Source organism: Castanea sativa, chromosome 8 (genome assembly GCF_040712315.1).
Source record: "Castanea sativa cultivar Marrone di Chiusa Pesio chromosome 8, ASM4071231v1".
NCBI lineage: Eukaryota > Viridiplantae > Streptophyta > Magnoliopsida > Fagales > Fagaceae > Castanea > Castanea sativa.
Genome location: NC_134020.1, coordinates 53,171,284 through 53,193,660, shown reverse-complemented (window position 1 = coordinate 53,193,660; position 22,377 = coordinate 53,171,284).

The following is a 22,377-nucleotide window of genomic DNA, read 5'->3' as shown; positions in this document are numbered from 1 at the left end:
GGAGGCATGTAATCCACACAATCATGTTTGAACCCTCTTTTTAGACCGGTGGGACTCTTATCCTACCCCAAATTGGTGCTTATTTCCCATATTTAGTCTTTGACCCTGGGATCCTATCCTAAATAATAGTGCAGATCCTATATTAGCGAGTGACCAAGAGTTCAAGTTTCATTGTCTAACTAATTGGATACAAAATGATGGAGGCATTCCTTCTGCTATCCAAACAGTTTTTATCGCTTGAAAACCCCATTTGGACAGAACAAAAAAAAACATGTTTTTTTTTTGTTTCATGGTATGCCCAAATCTGTTGCTAGCCAAGTTTAGCCTCTTCGTTCAGTCAAGGATTACCCCCCACACTAATCTTTGTCAGACATGTTCTGCTTATTAGAAGTAGATCTAACTAAACCCAGTCAAAGATTTATCTGTTGCTATCCTCCCGCTTTTTTCTTGTTTTTAGAAGTAGATATGTTCTGCTTTCTTGACGCACTTGTATCTCACATCATCTACTTTGGTTCACTTTAGTCCATTCTGTCCAATGCAGTTTACTTCGGTCTATTTTCACTGCACTTACTTAAGAAAATAGAGAAGACAAGTTTTGGTTGAGAGTACTTATTTTAAGTCCAATTTTATTAATAAATATTGACGACAAAAAGTAATAATATTATTTTTAATTGTTTAATTCAATGATTTGTGATATTATCCCCTGCCCCCCCCCCCCCCTTTTCTCTCAGCTAATATTAATAGTTTAGTTTTTTGGTGAATTAAACAACTTTAGTATCTTGATATGATATAATTTGAATTTGAAGACCAATTGAGGATTTTATATATATATATAAAAGGATAGGAAATTTGAAGAGTTACGATATTAATTTTAGTCCTTGAAGAGTTGTTTACAAAATTCTTTAATTACTCAATTTTATATGTAAAATAAAATTTATGGTTGATAAAAATGACATTTATTTATATAAATCAAATCATTTCAAGTTGATTGCACGTTAAATAAGTCAATTTGTAATTGATCTACTTGTTAATCGTGTTAAAGCTACTCATTTATACTAGCGCACAAAATATCATAATTTCATGTCAACTTCTATGTGGTGTGGAAGGGTGTAAGGTGTTTTCATGCAGAATGATGAAATGCAGGTTACAGACAGCAGTATTGGAGGGTCTAGATGGAGAAGGCCACAAGCTGGCCTGGTGAAAATAAATTTTGATGGAGCTGTTTCCAATCAATCTAATCAGTCTAGAATTGGTGTGGTAATTTGGGATAATAATGGAGTTGTGTTGGCCTCTTGTTGAGAAAAATTACATCAAGCTTACAAACCTGAAGAGGTTGAGGGGCTGGCTGCTCTAAGGGCTGTGTCCTTCGTGCTTGAATTGGGTTTCCGACGTGCTATACTTGAAGGGGACTCTCTCAATCTGATTAAAGCTTTGAAGTCAGCAGAGTGTAGCCTATCTCCAATAGGTTTGCTAATAGACGATGTGAAAAGGGTTGCTAATAATTTTGTAAGATTGTTGTATTCTCATGTTAAGAGAAACAGTAATAAGGTAGCTCATAGTCTGGCGAAAAATACATTATGCATACCAAATTTTCAAGTATGGATGGAAGATGTCCCATCGCATATTGTTTCGATTTTACAATCGGATGTAGTTGATTCAATTCAATAAATCTAAGTTAGTTTCTTTCTCAAAAAAAAAAATAATTGTTAATAGCTCTAAGAAGTACAGTAAGCACAAAACCTGAATATATATATATATATATATATATATATATATATATATATATATATATGCATGGTTTGATAAAGATTGGAGCTTCTGTGAAATTCATAGACAGTTGAAGAAATAAATGTTGTTGTTTAGACGTCACTTGTTATGAGAGGAAGGTGAAAGTTGCCTTCCTTCATCAGCCTTGATTATCATTATGGCACACACCCCTCATCAAGGGACTTCGTTTTAAACAAGAAAAGTCAGTTCATTTAGAACCAATGCACAATGAAAAATAAAAATAAGAGCTAAACCAAAACCTGTCACTTTTAAATCTCAGCAACATTAGTTCTGAAGCTACATTACTCCAAATTTTCATATTCTTCGTGGCATCATCATATTCACAATGACTTTCTGTGAATCACAATAATTTCATATGGGTTTTTACAAATAAATGTTATAACGAATTACTTAGAACATGTGCTCACTCACATTGAAATGCCAGTATTACCTTTGTTCCACCTTTCCTTCACATTAAAACATGTTATAGGTCACAAAATTGAGTAAGTTAGTTCCCATCTCTCTGAATCCTGACCAATGGATGCTAGTATAGTTGTGTGTGTGTGTCTATATATATATATATATAAAAGTTACATTTTATATTCAATCAAGTTGGCAAGCTTCGCCGCCATAGTTATCCATTTATTTCTTCATCTGCTACTATTTCATCATCTTTTTTTATCTATACCGTTGGTAGGCTAAGCCTCCTTCTTAACCTATCTGTTTATTATTCTGTGATTATTTGCATAAGTTAACCTTTTGCATCCCAGTTATCTGCTTCTTCTTGTTTCTGTGTTTAGCCCCAAAGTTTGTGACAGATGTGTACTATTGAGACACGTAAGACCATATCTTTGCTATTCATTAACCCAATAAGTCCCGATGTCCAGAGTGGTTGCCTGTTAGCTGTTTAGCCAAAGTGAGGCGTTTAGGCGTTGTGGCGTTTGTGAAGGACTATGGCAATAGGAGGTTGAAGTTCGCACAGGAGAAGGCGATTGTCTTGTTAGAACACCTTGTTTTAGATCTAAGGTTAGATCCAGAAGTTTGAGGATAAAGGTGGTTAGGTTGTGATTGTTTAATTAAACTTTTAATCCAGAACAATGAATAGGTTGTTTAGAAGTTACTCTTCTACCAACTCTAGATCATCCCTCCCTAAAATCCCTCAGATTCCACAAGATGCTAGAATTCTCAATTTTGAGTCATATGAGTTATCAGATGTAGATCTAAAACTAGGAGATTGGAATATCCCTAAAGTCCCCACAAACCAGATCTATAAGTCTTCATGGTCTTTGGAAAAGATTTTCAAAACAAATTACCATGTTAGAACTACATAACAAGTTTATGGAATTAACAAGGAGTATGAGACATGCTACTTGTTATCACCTTCTGCCGATAGCAGCACACAAGAAAAAAGGACACAATTATTTACACATAGGTTTAGTCCAGGTCAGAGTTAAACCTTTGATCAGAGAAGGGTTGAATTGTTCAATCCTCATCACCCTTAGAGATCCTCGTCACATATGATTTGATAACGACCTCTTAGGAACCATCCAATCCAGTCTTAGTAGTGGACCAGTTCATTTTAACTGTTTCCCTAATTTCACAATTGCTCTTCATGACCCGCATATCATGAAAGCTCTCACCCTAAATATCAAGACCCAAGGAACCCTCATGGTGCAAGGAACCTACCAGTTAGCCTTGATATACAGGATCTACTATATGTGTATTAGGACGAACATGAATGTTCAAGCACTTGATAAGAAAAAGATGGGAGAAATATATATCATAATTCACAACTAAACATATTGGCCCTAAGGTTTGAATATGACCTAATAGTGTTTTTGAATTTAACAATAAATAATGTTAAGTTTTTTTTTTTTTTTTTTGAGAAAGAAAATAATGTTAAGTTAATTACTTTTTAATTAACCAAAATAAAATAAAATAAATAGATAGGGTAGAAATAAGTTTGAATTCATTAATAAATGAAACAAACCTGATATTAAATTATTGAAATTTAATAGAATTTGGAACGAGTTTTAGATTTATATTTTTTTGATAAATTCGGATTTAGAATAGGTACTCTCAACCTAAACTTATTATTTTTCCTATTTTTAAGTAAGTGCACAAAAGTGGACCGATGTAGATTAAATGGACCGAAGTAGACCAATGTGAAGTGAAATGGAAAAAAGTAGACAGAAATAGATTGAATTAGATTAAATGGACCAACGTGGACCGAATTAGACCGAAATTTACCAAGGTGAACCGAAATAAACTGAATGGATCAAGTGGACCAAATTTTTTTTTTTTTTTTGAAGTACACCGCGATTAGTGGTGCAGCATGTGAAGCTCATTTTAAGGATCCATTTGATCAATAAGATGCTCTTCTTTATGAATGCAAGCTATTTAATGGGTATGAATATGATGAATGACCTACAAAGCAAGACATATAGAGTATGTTCAAGCTCATAATGTTGACGCTATAATCACACCTTCGAAATGATATTGAATAGAGCATAACAAGTAAAGCGATTGTCCATGTTTATGTTTTCCGCATGCATTGTATGTGAATTAAATTTCATATAGTTATATTCAAATACAAAATAAATAAATTAAAATAGTAATTTTGAGCTCAAGATAAATATTCAAATTTAAGTTAATCCATCGTGAGCTAATTAATTTATTGAAAATTTCAAGTTTTTTAGGCTTGCATGGGGTTTGGGATAGATGACATGTTGGTTTTTTTTTTTTACTTTATTGAAAGTATAACTTTTATACCTTTAGTGCTGCAGGGGCATATTTCATATTTAGGTTGCATTTTTGTGGTTGTTGTTCTATGCATTTACATTGCATTTTGTATCCCAAATAAGGACATTACACTTTAAACATGAGTAGGTGTTGTACATATCATAACAAGTAGTGTGATTAATTATGTTTATGTTTTACACATGTATAAACATATTTATATAATCATATTTATGTTCTCACATGCATTGCACATCAAATAAATTTGCATACTACTAAAAATAACGAATTAATTTACCAATTTTACTTTTCTGGACATATAAAACATCAAGTACTCACATACAAAATAAAAATAAAAACAAACGATTATGAGTTAGTAAAACACATTTTCAACCTCTATTTAATTTATTTTTCACTAATAATTTTTTTTGCAAGTTTATTGGGCTTGGGCAGGATTTGGGATCGCTGATAGTTGTATTTTAAACTTCATTTGTAATTTTACTCTCACTCAGCATTGAATTTATATTTCAATGGAATGTATCTCACTTACATTGAATTTTTTTTTTTTTTTTTTTTTACGGTGGTTCTTTAGTTAAAATCATAGTTATTTGGTTTTCTTTAATTGGACTTGTAACCATTTAATTAGACTTATTAATTGTATTAATTTTTGTGTGCCTTTCTATGTGATACATGTTCCTTTGAACATCATACAGATTGGCATACATTTTGGACAAAGAAACGAAAGAGAGAAAGCAGTTAAAAAAATTAAAAGATATAACTTATAAGATGTATTTCTTACTTTCCAGATAGGTCTATCGATTTACTAAAAAAACATTTCAAAGTAATATTGAATTCAACATAATGAACGACAATTCATGTTTATTTTTTCCTCATGCGTTCTACATGAATTAAATTTTATAGTCATAAAAATCATAAATTAATTTTGAGACTTTATTTTTCAGAATGTGTGATACAAAAAGTATTCATGTACAAAATAAATAAATACATAAATTTTGAGTTCAAAAAACAATTTTGAATTGAAGTGAATCCATTTTGGGCTACTAAATTTAATGAAATTTTCATGTTTGTTAACCTTGGATAGGGTTTTGGCATAAGAATGGTTTTCAAGCCTCAGTGGAAGTAGAAGCTTTTTATGTTTGGGGTTTGACTCTGGATTCCAAGTACATATTTTTAATCACATTGGTTGTTGTTCTATGCATTTTGTGTTTTTGTAAGAGATGAAAAAAAAATCTCCTTAAATAATCATGTGATCAATATCAAGACGGACTTGTCGAAGCCAAAAATTTTCACGGAAACAACTCATATTTTGATATGTCGGACAAAATTTGTATATGCTAGTTTACTATTTCCAAACATAAACCTAAATTAGAAGTGATATTGAATAGATCAAAATGTGATAATTCAAATAAGTACATTACAATTAAAATTAAAACACAAATAGAAATTGAAAATAATGTTTATGTTTTCCACACATAAACATTTTTTATATAACCATGTTTATGTTTACACATATATTACATATTATGTAAATTTATATACTAGCAAAAATAATTAGCTCTATGTTTACACTTTTAGCCCTTACAGTTTGAGCTTATTATCATTTTGGGACTTTATGTTTGAAAATTTTTCATTTTACCATTTTTATCTGATTCTGTTTTTATATTAGCTCTTTACATTTCAAAATTTTCATTTTGACCCTTCATGAAAATGAAAATTTTGGAACGTAAAGGGCATATGAATACGAATTAAACATGAGTAACAAAATAAAAATTTTGAAACATAAAGAGCCAAAATGAAAACAATCACAAACCTAGAGGGTCAAAAACATATTTTATTCATATAATAATTTAACCTAAAGATTTTATTTTTCTAAAACATGTTGCTTAGCATTTAATGTAACTACACTCCTGTTGAACCACTTCATCAACATTTTTACATTGATTTTTTCATCTAATTTGTTGACAATATTAAATATAGGAAAAGGTTTACTAATGTCCTAAGAGTATTAATTTAGGAAATATTTTTATTAATTTTTTATGAGAAAAGGAAAAAAACAATTAATTTTTCTAACGGTTTTTTTTATATTTCTCATGAAAGTGGTGTCAAAATTATTCTAAAATTATTTATCGACAATTGACCTAAGAGCATCCGTTAACAAAACCCTTAAATATATTAACTAGCTAACTTTGACACATTCATCTTGGATGATTTTTTTTTCTATTAATAACTTGGGTGGTTTAACTTCATATATTCTTTGTCTTTATACATTCATGATCTACTTTAATTTAGAAAAATCAGTTTTCACACTTTTCTTTTTCTTCGTTCCTCTTACTTCAATTCATTGCTTCTCCCTCTCTTTTGACCCTTGCTTTACCCATCATACCCAAATGACCATTCAGAATTGAGATTCTTCAATTGCTACTCCCTAGAATTAAAATTTAAAAGTCCCCTAATTTTTTTTTTCCTATTAAATATTTAAATGCCCTATTTGTCCTCTCACCTCTCCCATTCATTGAACCAATAGAATCCTAAAGTGAGTTTCTTTCTCTTTGGTCCACTCCGGTCCACTTTGGTACATTCTTTGATGAGTTGGATACTAAATTCTTTTAATTACTCAGTTTTATATTTAGATTTAAATTTATGGTAGATAAAAATGAAATTTATCTATATCTATATCTATATCTATATATTACTAAAAGCTAAAGCGTAGTGTTAATGTTGTTGTGCTCACTTTGAGCCACATCAGCGTCCAGGTCATTTCCTCTCTTTTTTTTCTTACAATTTTAAAATAGTTTTTTAAATTTTAGAATAATAAGAAATATATAAATTTCAGAATAATAATAAATCTATATAATAAATCTCAGCCCTATCTCCATCATAAAGCCCACTTCTTATCTATTTAATTCCACCTTAAAGCCCAAACCCAAAGCCTTTTCAACTTAAGGAAAAACAGGAAATTTGAAATCGTGAAAAAGGGTTTTAGAAAGGGTTTTGAAGAAACCATGGGGAACAGGAACAAAAGGAAAGGACAAATAGACGATTTGAATTTCTCCCACCTCTCTGTTCTACGGTTACGCATCCTTTCAAGGACAAAAAGACAGTTTGAAATTTTGCTCTACAATTTCACATCTTTTCAACCTAAGGAAAACCAAATCATTTGAAACTATGAAGGGAAGAAATCTGATACCATTTGAACTCATAAAAATCTCCCCACCTTCCTGCTCCACAGTTTCGTAGTAGTAGCCACCTATCTGACTTCTTTCCTTCCTGCCTTCCTCTCTCACTATAAACTGACAGAACCTATATGATTCGGTCGAGGTATCTCTAAATCCCAACTCTTTTTGTGCTCTATTCTTTTGCTTAATGTTTTTTGTTTCCCTTTGTACATTTTGTTACTACCCCTTTCGTGTTGTGGAATGGATGATTGTTATGCTGAAATTTTGATTGATGGGGTTTTTAATTGGAGCTATGTCTTTTGGTTCAATACTAACAGAAGTTGTACATTTTGTTACTGCCTCTTTGGTGCTATATGAATCAGAGTATGTGTAAACAAACTGTGTTCAAGCATGGGCATGTATGAACAAACTAACAAAAAGGAATTAGTTTTTATGTTCAAAAATGCTTAGGTTTAAAAATGCATGCATGTGTGAATCAAATGATATGAAGATGTTCATAAAAATTGGTTTCAAGTAGACAAGGAAAAAGGGAAGTGATATAACCCATCTTTGAAATTTATGCATTCCTAGGAGAGGCTAGCCAATACCAAGGCTTCGTTTGTAAAACTGGGTCGTCCAAGTGACATGACCATCCTCTACAAAGGAATGGAGGCATGTAAGCCACACACTCATGTTTGAACCCTCTTTTTAGACCAATGGGACTCTTATCCTACCCCAACCTAGTGCTTAATTCTCATGTTTAATTAGTCTTTGACCCTAGGGATCCTACCTGAAAGCTCAAATTTGTATTAAAAGCACAAGAGCTGTTTAGACCCCAAATTAATAAATTATGGCTCGGTTGATTTTACTCTAACTTATCTAAGCTCGAAAACAAAACTAAATGAAGTGCAATCAACCGATACTACTCGAATGCATAAACATGAACAACAAACAATAAAAGTAAAGCACAAGAGTAAGGGAAGAGAGATGCAAACACAAGATAACACGGCGATGTGTTATCAAAGAAGAAACTGAAGATCTAGGCGAAAAACCTCTCCACCGCCCTCCAAGCGGTAAATCAATCCACTAGAGAATAAAGTTGGAGTACACGAAAAACAAAAGACCCTCCAAGTCTAGTCTACCCAATGTACTTGAGCCCTCCAAGCTTCTGTTATCAACAAACTTCACGGAGTCATGTCTTCTCTAGCTTTTCGGATCCCGCAATATGCCCAATTGCATTCGCCAAGCCTCACCGGCTTCTTTTGGAAAATCCTCAAAGCTTCCCAAGTTCCAAAACACTCTCTACACTCTGAAAGGGTGTGGGTTATGTTTGGGTACAAATCTCCTCTCAAGGTATGGCAACGGAAGAGGGAAGGAGAAGAGGCTACAATGATTTCTCACTAACGATGGGTAGCTCTCTTTCTAAAAAATGGGTATGTGTGTTGTAGAAAACCTATCTATTTATTTTCTCTCTAAATGGCCTCTCATACTTTTGTGGGTAAAGAGGGTATATATAGTAGGGGTGAAAGGTAAGAAAGTCACACTTAAAAATTCTCCAGGCAGAGAGTTTCGGGGGTATCTCGCAGGAAGGCCTTACCCGCGAAATACTTGCGAAATTGACAGTCATGCACGACTCTTCAGCTTCCAGTCATGTGCTTCTCACATGCCCTTTTCGCGAGAACCCTTCTCGCGAACTTCTCGCGAGCTAGTTGCGAAATGCACTGATCTTCAATTAAACTTGAGTCTTCACTAACTTAATACTAAACCCAATACAATAAAATCTCACAAAAATACAAGGAAACAAATTTATGCAATTACAACACTTTTTGTCATGAAATAAAGCCAACATAAACATAGTTGTAAATCACAACTTTACACTATCCTAAATGGTGCAGATCCTATATTAGTGAGCGACCAAGAGTTCAAGTTTCATTTTCTAACTAATTGGATACGAAATGATGGAGGCTTTCCTTCGGATATCCAAACAGTTTTTATCACTTGAAAACCCCATTTGGAGCAAACAAAATTTTTCTTTTTCATGGTATACCCAAATATAAACCTTGGCACATAAGCCCTATGGACTAAGAAGTTAAGACTTAAGATGACAGAGAAAAACCTCCGTTTTGCTATCCTCCCACTTGTAGAGATTTATCCGTTGTTAGCCAATCATCTACTCTGGTCCACTTTAGTCCATCCCATCCAATGCAATCCACTTCAATTTATTTTTGGTGCACTTACTTAAGAAAATAAAAAAGACAAATTTTGGTTGAGAGTATTTATTCTAAGTCCAATTTTATTAAAAAAATATTGATGACAAAAAGTAATAATATTATTTTTAATTGTTCAATTTAATGATTTGTGATATTATCTTTTTTTTATGTTCTCCCCCACCCCCCCCCCCCCCACTTCTCTCAGCTAATATTAGTATTTTAGTTTTTGAGTGAATTAAACAACTTTAGTATTTTGATATGATATAATTTGAATTTGAAGACCAATTAAGGATTTTTTTTATTATATATATTAAGGGATAAGAAATTTGAAAAGTTATGATATTAAGTTTAGTATCAATTCTTTGGTGAGTAGGATACAAAATCCTTTAATTACTCAATTTTATATTTAAAATTAAATTTGTGGTTGATAAAAATGACATTTATGTATATAAATCATATCATTTGAAGTTGATTGCATGTTCAATAAGTCAACTTGCAATTTATCTACTTGTTAATCGTGTTAAAGCTACTCATTTACACTAAACACTAGGGCACAAAATATCATAATTTCATGTCAACTTTTATGTGATGTGGATGAGTGTAAGGTGTTTTCATGTACCAAATTTGTTAATAGCTCTAAGAAGTACAGTAAGAACAAAAACTGAATATATATATATATATATATATATATATATATATATATAGATAGATAGATAGATAGATATAGATAGATAGATAGATAGATAGATAGATAGATAGATCATGCATATTTTGATAAGGATTAGAGCTTCAGTGAAATTCTGGACTCGTCCTGATGTGGCATCTGGCGTCCGACCCGCTGATTTGCCTCTCTTTTATTTTCAATTCTCACTGATTTGGGCCGAAACCAGCCAATTTGCTCTGATTCAACCCGATTCCAGTAGAAATGGGACCCGAAACGGCTACCGAAACAAATCGATAAGGCCCGATTCTGGCCGATACGACTTTCGAAACAAGTATATATATATATAGATAGATAGATAGATAGATCATGCATATTTTGATAAGGATTAGACCTTCTGTGAAATTCTGGACTCATCCTGATGTGGCGTCTGGTGTCCGACCCGCTGATTTGCCTCTCTTTTATTTTCAATTCTCGCTGATTTGGGCCAAAACCAGCCAATTTGCTCCGATTCAGCCAGATTCCAGCAAAAACGGGACCCGAAACGGCTACCGAAACAAACCGATAAGGCCCGATTTTGGCTGATACGACTTTCGAAACAGGCCGAAATGGCTGTTAGCCGCCATTCTTTTGCTTCATGTGGCCTTGTGAAAAAAAAAAAAAAAAAGACACAAAGATGGTTAGAACTTAGAAGAGGTGAGGAAGAAGAATAAAGGTATATAACAAAAGAATATAAATTAAGTAGGTGAGAAAGTCATTGTTTCACGTGGATGGGCTTGAAAATTGGAAAAGGAGTAAAGGAACCTTCTTGAAAGGTAGCTTTTCATTTACAATTACCAAAAATATTGATTTTATTATAAACAGATCATAAATAATTGTTTTTAAATAATAAACTCTACCACATTATTTGAATTGTTTTATATAAAAAAAAATATTAAATTCACTATATAAAAATATTTTTAATAATTTTTGAATCGCCGCACCCTACTTTTTCAAAAATTACTGAGTCCTGCACCCGCACCCGCACCCGTATCCGCACCAGAATCCAGAAACGCACCCATGCTTCATAGTTCAGACATCATGACTTCTTATGAGAGGAAGATGAAAGTTGCCAGCTTCATCAGCCTTGATTATCATTATGTCACACTTCTCATCAAGGGACTTCGTTTTAAACAAGAAAAGTCAGTTCATTCGGAACCAATGCACAATGAAAAATAAAAATAAGAGCTAAACCAAAACCTGTCACTTTAATCTCCGCAACAATATTAGTTCTAAAGCTATATTACTCCAAACTCGTTCATATTCTTCATGGCATCATCATATTCACATGACTTTTTGTGAATCACTAATAATTTCAAATGGGGTTTTACAAATAAATGTCATAACGAATTACTTAAAACATGTGCTCACTCACGTTGAAATGCCAGTATTACCTTTATTCCACCTTTCTTTCACATTAAAACATGTTATTGCTCACAAAATTGAATAAGTTATTTCCCGTCTCTCTTAATCCTGACCAATGGATGCTAGTATAGTTGTATGCAGTAGCGAAGCTAGGAATTTATCTTTGGGAGGACCATATATAATTTTTTTTGTGTATTAAATCTAAAATAGTAACGTATAATCAAGGAAGTCAATTTTATACCGGAGACTGTTTCAGTTTAGTTAAATGAATAATATTTTTCACTATCAGTTAATACCGGTGTACCGTTTCAATATTGCTGCTATATAGATATTCAATTTGAAAATCATAATAAATTATTAAGAGTTTTTAAAAATATAAACCCTTCTTTATTTTTTTTAATGTGAATAACCTTTAATTACTTCTTCATACCATCTTAATCATATTTATTTTTTCAAAAAACTGTATACATTGACCCATTAATCTAACAAATAAAAATAATAATGGATATAGTTTAAAAACTTCACCAAAATAAACATGAATTAAAGAAGAAAATAGTACACTGGTGTACACTCTAGAACCATAAAAAGATGAGTTAAAAAGTAAAAATTGTACTAAAAAAACTCTTTACACTTAGTAATTACTTAGAGCATTCACATCCAATTTCTAAAAAAATTGCATTTTACCATCTCAAAAGCTACATTATCATTTATACCATACCATTTTATAACACACCTAACATCCCAATTTTTATTTTACCATACAACACATTAAAATAATATATCTACACAATAAAATAATATATCCCAAATCCAAATCTATTCTCTCCCATCTCTCTCCTCTCTCTAATTTTTACCTCTCTTCCTCTGTCTCTCTTCCACTGAAACCACTTGTTACCACCACCTACACCGTCCAAAAAAGTTACAAAACTCAAACAAACCACCCCTGCCTCACTGCCCAACACCCACCACTGTCAAAACAAAACCCGCAAATGACTAACAAAAAACCCAGCAAAATCGAACCCACACCAATCCAACAATATCACCAAAATCGGAACCAAACAAAACCCATAAATGAACAACTCACACCATATTCTACTAATCCCAATTGAAACATCATCCTTCTCACAGAACCTAGCACCAAATTGTCCAAAACCAACCTTTTGTCCTTTTTACATCAGAAATTTCATGCCCAATCTGCACACCAGGAATTACCAAACAATGCAGTATACTATAACATGGTGCAAGACACAAAGAAAGGAAGAAAATAAAAAAAATTTCCATCTTTTCGAAGTCAACGACGATCTCCACGCCACACCCTAATACCGATCTCCACACCACACCCAAACACCGATCTCCACACCACCACACTGATCTGCTACAAGGGAGAGAGAGAAGAAGAAAAATAATGAGTGGGTGGTAGCTTGCCATGGCCGATGATAGTGGGTCAGGCCATGGTGTGGTGGTTATGAGATTTTAAGTCTGAAGAGAGGAGAGCTGAATGAGAGAGAGAAGGAAGATAGAGAAAAGAAAAAGAAATAATGAGAGAGTGAGGAAAGAGAAAGTTTGTTGGAGTTTTTAATAAAAAGTATGAGAGAGAATTAAAAATAGTTTTTAGAAATACCATTCTGCTACAGTAGCATCATATAAATAAGATGCTGGTATAGCACAATTGTAAAAAAAGTTTACAGTTACAATACAAGGTAATGGCCTTTTTCCAGTGCTTTAATGGTAAAATAGACCAACATATGGCATATGGCATGACGGGTATGAATGCTCTTACACCTATGACCTTCCCATCTTCTATGTTTGACACAGCAAACAAAAGAAGCAAAGTGACATAAAAAAGTAAGAAAATTCATTCAAAGGTGCTGGAACCAAGATAAGGTTTGGAAACGAAAGTTTAAAAGATAAAGCTTGATAAAGAAAAAGGAGAAGCAGCAGCACTAGCAGATCACGAAGAAGACAATCTGCAGTTAAGGAAGAAACAGCAATAGTGGTGGATCAAGAAGACACAGTAAAGGCCGACCAAGAAGAAAAAACCATTAGTGACAGACAAAACACGCTATTTTTCCAAAAAATTTGGGGGGGCCAAGGCCCCCTTCGGTCCTCATGTGGCTCCGCCACTGGATGTTCTTCAATACAGTCATCCCAATACTTCTCCTACCCTTTGATCACATCTCCATTATCTTAAGGAATGTAAAAATCTGAACTTGGAAATTCACGTGAATCCTAAACTTACATTTGAAATTCCTTTCACTCACCCTATGACGAAGCGTAGTGCGGTTAAACAAGAGCGTGGAGGCATTTATATTTATCCCTTTTTTTATGGTGTAAACTGTACTGGGTTTTTTTATTTATTTATTCAGAATTGATATTTCCTTTTTTTATCTTTTAAATATTTATAAATTAATATTACTCAATATATGTCATAACTCACAACTACGTATAGTGGCTCTAAGGTTTGAATATGATCTAATAGTGTTTTTGAAATTAACAATAAATAATATTAAGTTTTTTAAAAAAAAAGTAATAATGTTAAGTTTGTCTCTTTTTAATTAACCAAAATAAAATAAAATAAATAGATAGGTCAAAAATAAGTTTGAATTCATTAATAAATATATATTAAACAAATTTGAAATTAAATTACTGAAATTTAATAGAATTTGGAACAAGTTTTAGATTTTTTTTTTTTATAAATTTGGATTTACAATAGATACTCTCAACCTAAACTTATATTTTTCCTATTTTTAAGTAAGTGCACAAAAGTGGACTGATGTAGATTAAATGGTCCAAAGTAGACATATGTGAAGCGAAATGAACAAAAGTGGACCGAAATAGATTGAAGTGGACCAAAATAGATTGAATAGACTAAATGGATCGATGTGGACTGAATTATACCGAAGTTGCCGGAAGTGGGCTGAAATAAACTCTCCACCACTTCTTCCGATACTATGGAAACACAAAGTGATTTTCATAGTCCACTATACGGAGGTTGAGAGTTTATTTTTCAAGAAGAAGACTTTCCAAAAATTCTAATAAATCAATTTGGCAAAGAGTTAAAGATCTCAAATGAAAGTGATTCTGAAGACATGCCGGTTCTAGTAACTAGCACCACAAATTTAGAAGAGCAACTTCAAGAGTTGCAAAGGAAACTCATTGAGAAAGCCGCCGAAATAGCGACTTTGGCAGCTTAAGTGGCATCTCAAGCAAGTTCATCAGCTTGAACTCATGTGCCTACAACTGAAGAGGGGCACACATCATCCAGTTCTGTAACACAAGAGGAATTAAAGATCCTTATTGCTGAGGGAAACAAAGAATTTTAGGCATCTATAAATCTACCTGTTCTTGGATATCGAAAGCCTTATCCAGCTCATTATGATACTATTCCATTCCTAACCAGTTATCAAAAACCAAATTTTGAGAAATTTGACGATTTGACTGGTTCTCCTCAAGAACACTTGGCACATTTTTATTCCGCGTGTGGAGAATCTTCTTTGTCAAATGCCTTGTTAATAAGACAATTTTCCCAAATCTCAAAGGTTCCGCATTTACTTGGTACACCCAATTACTACCAAGGTCAATTCATACGTGGGATGATTTACAAAGGGCTTTTCTTGCCTAATTTATGAGTTCAAAGAAGAAAGTTTCAATCATTGATTTAGCCGATGCTCGACAAAAGTCAGATAAAAGTGTCAATGACTTCATTACAAGATGGAGAAGCCTAAATCTCCAATGTTCTGAAAAGTTGACTGAACAATTTGCAGTACAAATGTGTTCAAACAATCTCTTCCCAGAGATTGCCACTTTCATAGGGATCGCTGAACCTTAGAATTTTGATGCATTGGTCTCTAAAACGAGCAATGTTGAAAGACAAATTGCCCGACAGAAGAGTACCATGCAAAGGGGGCGTAATTTAGAAGAAAAAAATAAAGAAGGAAAAAACCCCGAAATAATGGAGAAGTAATGACTACTATAACGACCCAAGGAAGAGCGCTAGCCACAATTGCACTATACCTCAAAAGGACTAGTCACAATTGAGACTCCTTGCAGTTGTTAACAAACTCAGTTCAACTTAATAAATACCCGATGTGGGACTCATCACACAATCAATCAAATTGGGGCATCACAATCTCCCCCACTTAAATCTCTAACGTCCTCGTTAGGGCCCACTTTGTGGGGTAGTGTCTCCAAGCCCACACAAGGTTACCGGGCCGGCTCTGATACCATATGTAACAACCTAGAGAAAAGTGCTAGCCACATCTGCGCTATACCTCAAAAGGACTAGTCACAATTGAAGTTCCTTGCAGTTGTTAATAAAACCTAGTTCAACCTAGTAAATACCCGATGTGGGACTCATCACACACCCACACACATCACATAATCAATCAAATTGAGGCATCACAACTACCTTTGTCAATAATGGAAGGCAAAATGGGAAAGGTAAGGAAGGCTTGAAAAAGCTCACTCTTGAAGAGAAAAAGAAAATGAAATACTCATTCCATGATGATGATGTGTAAGGGATTTTTAATGAGTTGATGAAAGAAAAAGCAATACAACTCCCTGAGCTTGAAAGACCTTCTGAAGTTGATAAGATAGATGGCCCTATATATTGCTGCTACCATCGAATCATTAGCCATCCTCTATCAGAATGCTATATCTTGAAGAATATAATTCAAAAAATGATAGATGACGGTGAAATTGAGGTAGATAGTTCCTCTCGAGTACCAGCTGCTGCATCAAATAGCATTTCCTTGCTTAAGGAGGAACCAAAGTCCACTTTGCCTTGCCCACTGGGGGCAAAACCAAATAATGCTGAAAAGGTCAAAAAGACTCTTAATGTCAAGGCCGAGTCAAGCAATCTCCCAAGTCTTTATGAGCTTATGACTGAAGCAAAATTAGACTGTTAGAACAATTCCTTTTACATGAAAGATAGAAATGAAGAAGAGAAGCACGCATACAGCAAAACGCAAAGAAAAAGAAAGAAAGAAGAGAGACACAGATAGAGATAGAGAGCAACAAGCAAAGGAGGAACATACGGCATTAAGTGGAGATTTTATCAGTCCTTTTCTTCTTTAAATCCCTACCTCTCCCTCTTTTTCAAATTTGGATTTTTGTTTGGTAAAACAAATAGGGTTGGGTTTCATGAGGAATTTTTAACTCCATACATGAAGCTGTAGATACGAGTCCCTGACTCGTAAATCCTATTTGAAAATTACCAAATAAAAATTCTCTCAAGTTTTGGTTCCGTTTTCTCCACTAGAGTCCTTGACTCTATCCAATTAATTGGAATCCTTGATTCTACCAAATTTATGTAGTCCTTGACTCTACCACATCAATGGAGTCCTGGACTCTACCCAATTAATGGAGTCCTTGATTCTACCAAATTTTAATGGAGTCCTTGACTCTACCCAATTAATGGAGTCATTGACTCTACCATATTCTAATGGAGTCATTGACTTTACTCAATTAAAATGGAGTGCTTGACTCTACCCAATTAATAAAGTCATTGACTCTACCAAACTAAAGGATTCCTCGACTTCACCACATTTCAATGAAGTCCTTGATTCCTAAAATTATTTTAAATTCCAACATGACTAATTTGTTGGGGATTCCTAATTTCTTAATCAAGATTGGAGTAAATAATTCACAATATAAAATGACCATAAAAATAGATTTGAGGAAATTTTCCAATTCCCAATTCCTAAAACATGTTCATAAAAAATAAAATTGCTTCAAAGGAGTTTTCTTTCCTTTAATTAAATTTGGGAACCTCAATCCAAATATCATTAAAATTCCTACAAGGAAGCAAATGAAAGAAAATGGAAAATTGCTCAGACATTCAACTTCTCAAAGAGATCATCCTTGATTCAATTTCCATAAAAACATGGTCCTTGACTTATCCTTGAGATTAAAACCAATTATCTCACCAAAAAGCAAAATTAAGTCAATGTTCAATTAAATACAAAGTATTTGACTTAAATGTCCATCATTTAAATTGGGCAAAATCAATTTAAGGATTTTAAATCTAAAACCTCAAATTAGGAACTATGAATTGGCTTGATCCCCGTCAAGGGTACGTAGGCAACCTAAATAAATTATTAGATGCAGCTACAAACAAATAAAAACACATATCCCCTTAAACATGAAAATAAATGAACTTATGTACAAAGACAACGTGGTTGGAATCAAATGGTCCTCCCTTGAAATAAGGGGTTGTAATTACATTATCTTGAATGGGTACTGCTCACATCAATAAAACTCATACGCCAAAAGGCTTATGGGTGAAATTATGTTTGATGAATTTGACTAATTTGACAATTCTTGTTAAACATAATTTGACAATGTTTGCTAAACATCATCTAACAATTATTGTTAAACATTGGTTAACAACTTCGTCAACATGTATGATGTTCAAAATAACAAATATCACATACAAAGGCACACAACAAATTGGGACAATTAATAAGTCTGATTATATGGTTACAAGTCCAATTAATGAAAACCAAATAACTAAGATTATAACTAAAGAACCATTGTGAAACCAAAAAAAAATAAATGTGAGTGAGATACATGCCATTGAAATATAAAGTCAATACTAAGTGTAAAAAGCAATATTACAATTAAAGTTTAAAATACAACTTGTCATCGATCCCAAATCCTACCCAAGCCTAATAAATTTGAGAAAAAAAAAACTATTAGTGAAAAATAAATTAAATAAGGTTGAAAATGTGTTTACTAACTCATAATCTTTTCTATTTATTTTTATTTTGTATGTGAGTACTTTTTATTTTATATGTCAAGAAAAATAAACTTAGTAAGTTAATTCATTATTTTTAGTAGTATGCAAATTTATTTGATATGAAATTCTTGTGAGAACATAAACATGATTATACAAATATGTTTATGTATGTGTAAAACATAAACATAATTAATCACACTACTTGTTATGATATGTACAACACCTATTCATATTTAAAATGTAAAGTCCTTATTTGGGATACAAAATGCAACGTAAATGCATAGAACAATAACCACAAAAATGCAACATAAATATGAAATATGCCCCTATAGCACTAAAGGTATAAATGTTATACTTTCAATAAAGTAAAATGTAAAATAAAAATAAAAATAAAAACCAACATATCATCTACCCAAACCCCATGCAAGCCTAAAAAACTTCAAATTTTCAATAAATTAATTAGCTCATGATGGATTAACTTAAATTTGAATATTTTTATTTTGAGCTCAAAATTACTATATTAATTTATTTATTTTGTACTTGAATATAACTATAAGAAATTTAATTCACATGCAATGCATGCGGAAAACATAAACATGGACAATCGCTTTACTTGTTATGCTCTATTCAATATCATTTCGAAGGTGTGATTATAGTGTCAACATTATGGGCTTGAACGTACTCTATATGCCTTGCTTTGTAGGCCATTCATCATATTCATACCCATTAGATAGCTTGCATACATTAAGAAGAGCATCTACTTGATCAAATGGTTCCTTAAAATGAGCTTCACATGCTGCACCACTAATCGCAACGTACTTCAAAAAAAAAATTTGGTCCACTAGGACCTAAGTAATGCCTTAGTGACTTATTAACCTCTTCACAAATCTCTGTCACATTTTTGTGCTTTGAACTTGTCCCTAATCCAAATTTTTCTTCTTTTGCCAACAAATAGCCTAAGAAGAATGCCCATTTTTTAACCTCCAACTTTGACTTGACCCTTTCTGATTGTTCAGCACAAAGAGTCGTTAACAGATAGTGATCAAATAATTCAGAAGTTTGGCTTTCTTCTCTCCTTACATTTTTCCTAGGACCTTGCTTGGTCAGTGGCAATGTTTCCAAGGAGGCATCAATGTCCATGGCTATTTCTTTTCCCTTGACAACAGGATCACTCTTTGGTGAAGTTAATTCAAGAATGCAAGGCCGCATTGCCTTTGATTGAGTAGTGATGCCTTCTTCAAAATCTTGATAGATTTCTTACTGACCCTAACCTGCAGGGTTTTAGGATGACTAGCTTCCCTTTCTTCAGTTGAAGTCACCATTACTAACTCAGTTGTTCCCAACGTGATTGAGATGGAGCCAATCATGATTTGGATTGGGAGAAACCTTGGGGCCATACCCATAGTGTAGTCATTCACATTTGAACCCTCAGTTTGGGATTTTTTTTAGCTTTAGCACTTTTCCTTGCCCTCCTCTTCTTTGAAGTCTTTGAATTTGATGAAACTTGGATGTTGGTCATGCGTTCATCATTTGGTACCGCAAGCTTGACGGAAGGGCGACCAAGGGTGAATATCATGTAACAACCACTTGCTCCTAGTGCAGTCACAGGGAATTTGTGGAAGTAAACAATCACTTGGGGAGCCATTGGTAAATCTAATTGCAATCCGAAAATTGATGTATAAAAAACATAGTTGGAGATGAAAAGGAGAATGGGTCCTACCAGGCGTGCCAAAATTTATATTCTTTCATAAATCTTGCTTGAACATTTTTTATGTAAACACATTTTGCTTTTAAATTTCATATTTCAACAATACAAGTTGGAATACTTTTGGATAAAGAAACAAAAGAGCGAACACAGTCAAAAAAGATGTAAGTTGCATTTCTTTCAAGATAGGTCTGCAGATTTTCTAAAAGTGCATTTCAAAATAATATAAAATGCAACATAATGAACGATAGTTCATGTTTATTTTTTCCTCATGCATTGTGCATGAATTAAATTTTATAGTAATAAAAATCATAAATTAATTTTCAGATTTTATTTTCAAAACATGTGATACAAGAAGTATTCACGTACAAAATAAATAAATATATAAATTTTGAGTTCAAAAAAACAATTTCAAGTTTAAGTGAATCCAATGTGGGCTACTAAATTTAATAAAAATTTCATGTTTGCTAACCTTGGGTAAGGTTTTGGGATCAGATTGGTTTTAAGTCTCAATAGAAGTAGAAGCTTTTTACGTTTGGAGTTGACTTTGGATTCTAAGTACATATTTTTAATCACATTGGTTGTTGTTCTATGCATTTGTGTTTTTGTAAGAGATGACAAAAGATCAAGATGGACTTGTAGAAGCCAACTATATAGCATAAAGTTTCTAGGGAAACAACACATATTTTTATATGTTGGGCGAAATTTGTATATGCTAGTCTACTATTTCCAAAACATAAACTTAAATTGGAAGTGATATTGAATAGATCAAAATAACAGTGCTATTTCAAATAAGTACATTACAATTAAAATTAAAACACAAATAAATATTAAAAATAATGTTTATGTTTTCCACACAAACATATTTATATAATCATGTTTATGTTTACACATACATTACATATTATGTAAATTTATATACTAGTAAAAATAATTAGCACTATGTTTATAATTTTAGCCCTTATAATTTGGGCTTATTATCATTTTGGGACTTTATGTTTGAAAATTTTTCATTTTGCCATTCATATTTGATTCTGTTTTTTATATTAGCTCTTTACGTTTCAAAATTTTCATTTTGGCCCTTCATGAAAATGAGAATTTTGGAACGTAAAGGGCATATGAATACAAATTAAACATGAATACCAAAATAAAAATTTTGAAACATAAAGAGCCAAAATGAAACAATCTGAAACTCAAAGCATCAAAAACATATTTTATTCAAATAATGAATTAACCTAAAGATTGTTGCATGGCAAATAATGTTACTACACTCCTATAGAACCATTTCATCAACATTTTTATATTGACTTGTTCATCTAATTTGTTGACAATATTAAATATAGGGAAAGTTGACTAATGTCCTAAGAGTATTAGTTTAGGAAATAGTTTTATAAAGTTTTTATGGAAAAAAAATTTTTAATTTTTCTAATGGTTTTTTTTTATATATATATTTCTCATGAAAGTGGTTTCAAAATTTTCCTAAAATTGTTTATTAACAATTGGTCTAAGGGCATCCATTAACAAAACCCTTAAATATATTAACCAACTAACTTCGACACATTCATCTTGGATAATATTTTTTCTATTAATAACTTGGGAGGTTTAACTTCATATATACTTTGTCTTTATACATTTATGATCTACTTTAATTTAGAAAAATCTTTTTCCACACCTATCTTTTTCTTCGTTACTCTTACTTCAATTCATTACTTCTCCTTGTCTTTGGACCCTTCCTTTACCCATCAAACCCAAATGACTATTCAGAATTGAGGTTCTTCAATTGCTACTCCCTAGAATGAAAATTTAAAAGTCCACTGACTTTTTTTTTTTCCTATTAGATTTTTAAATGCCCTCTTGGTCCTTTCACTTCTCCCATTCATTGAAGCAATAGAATCCTAAAGTGAGTTTCTTCCTCTTGGTCCACTCCGGTCCACTTTGGTCCATTCTTTGATGAGTTGGATACTAAATTCTTTTAA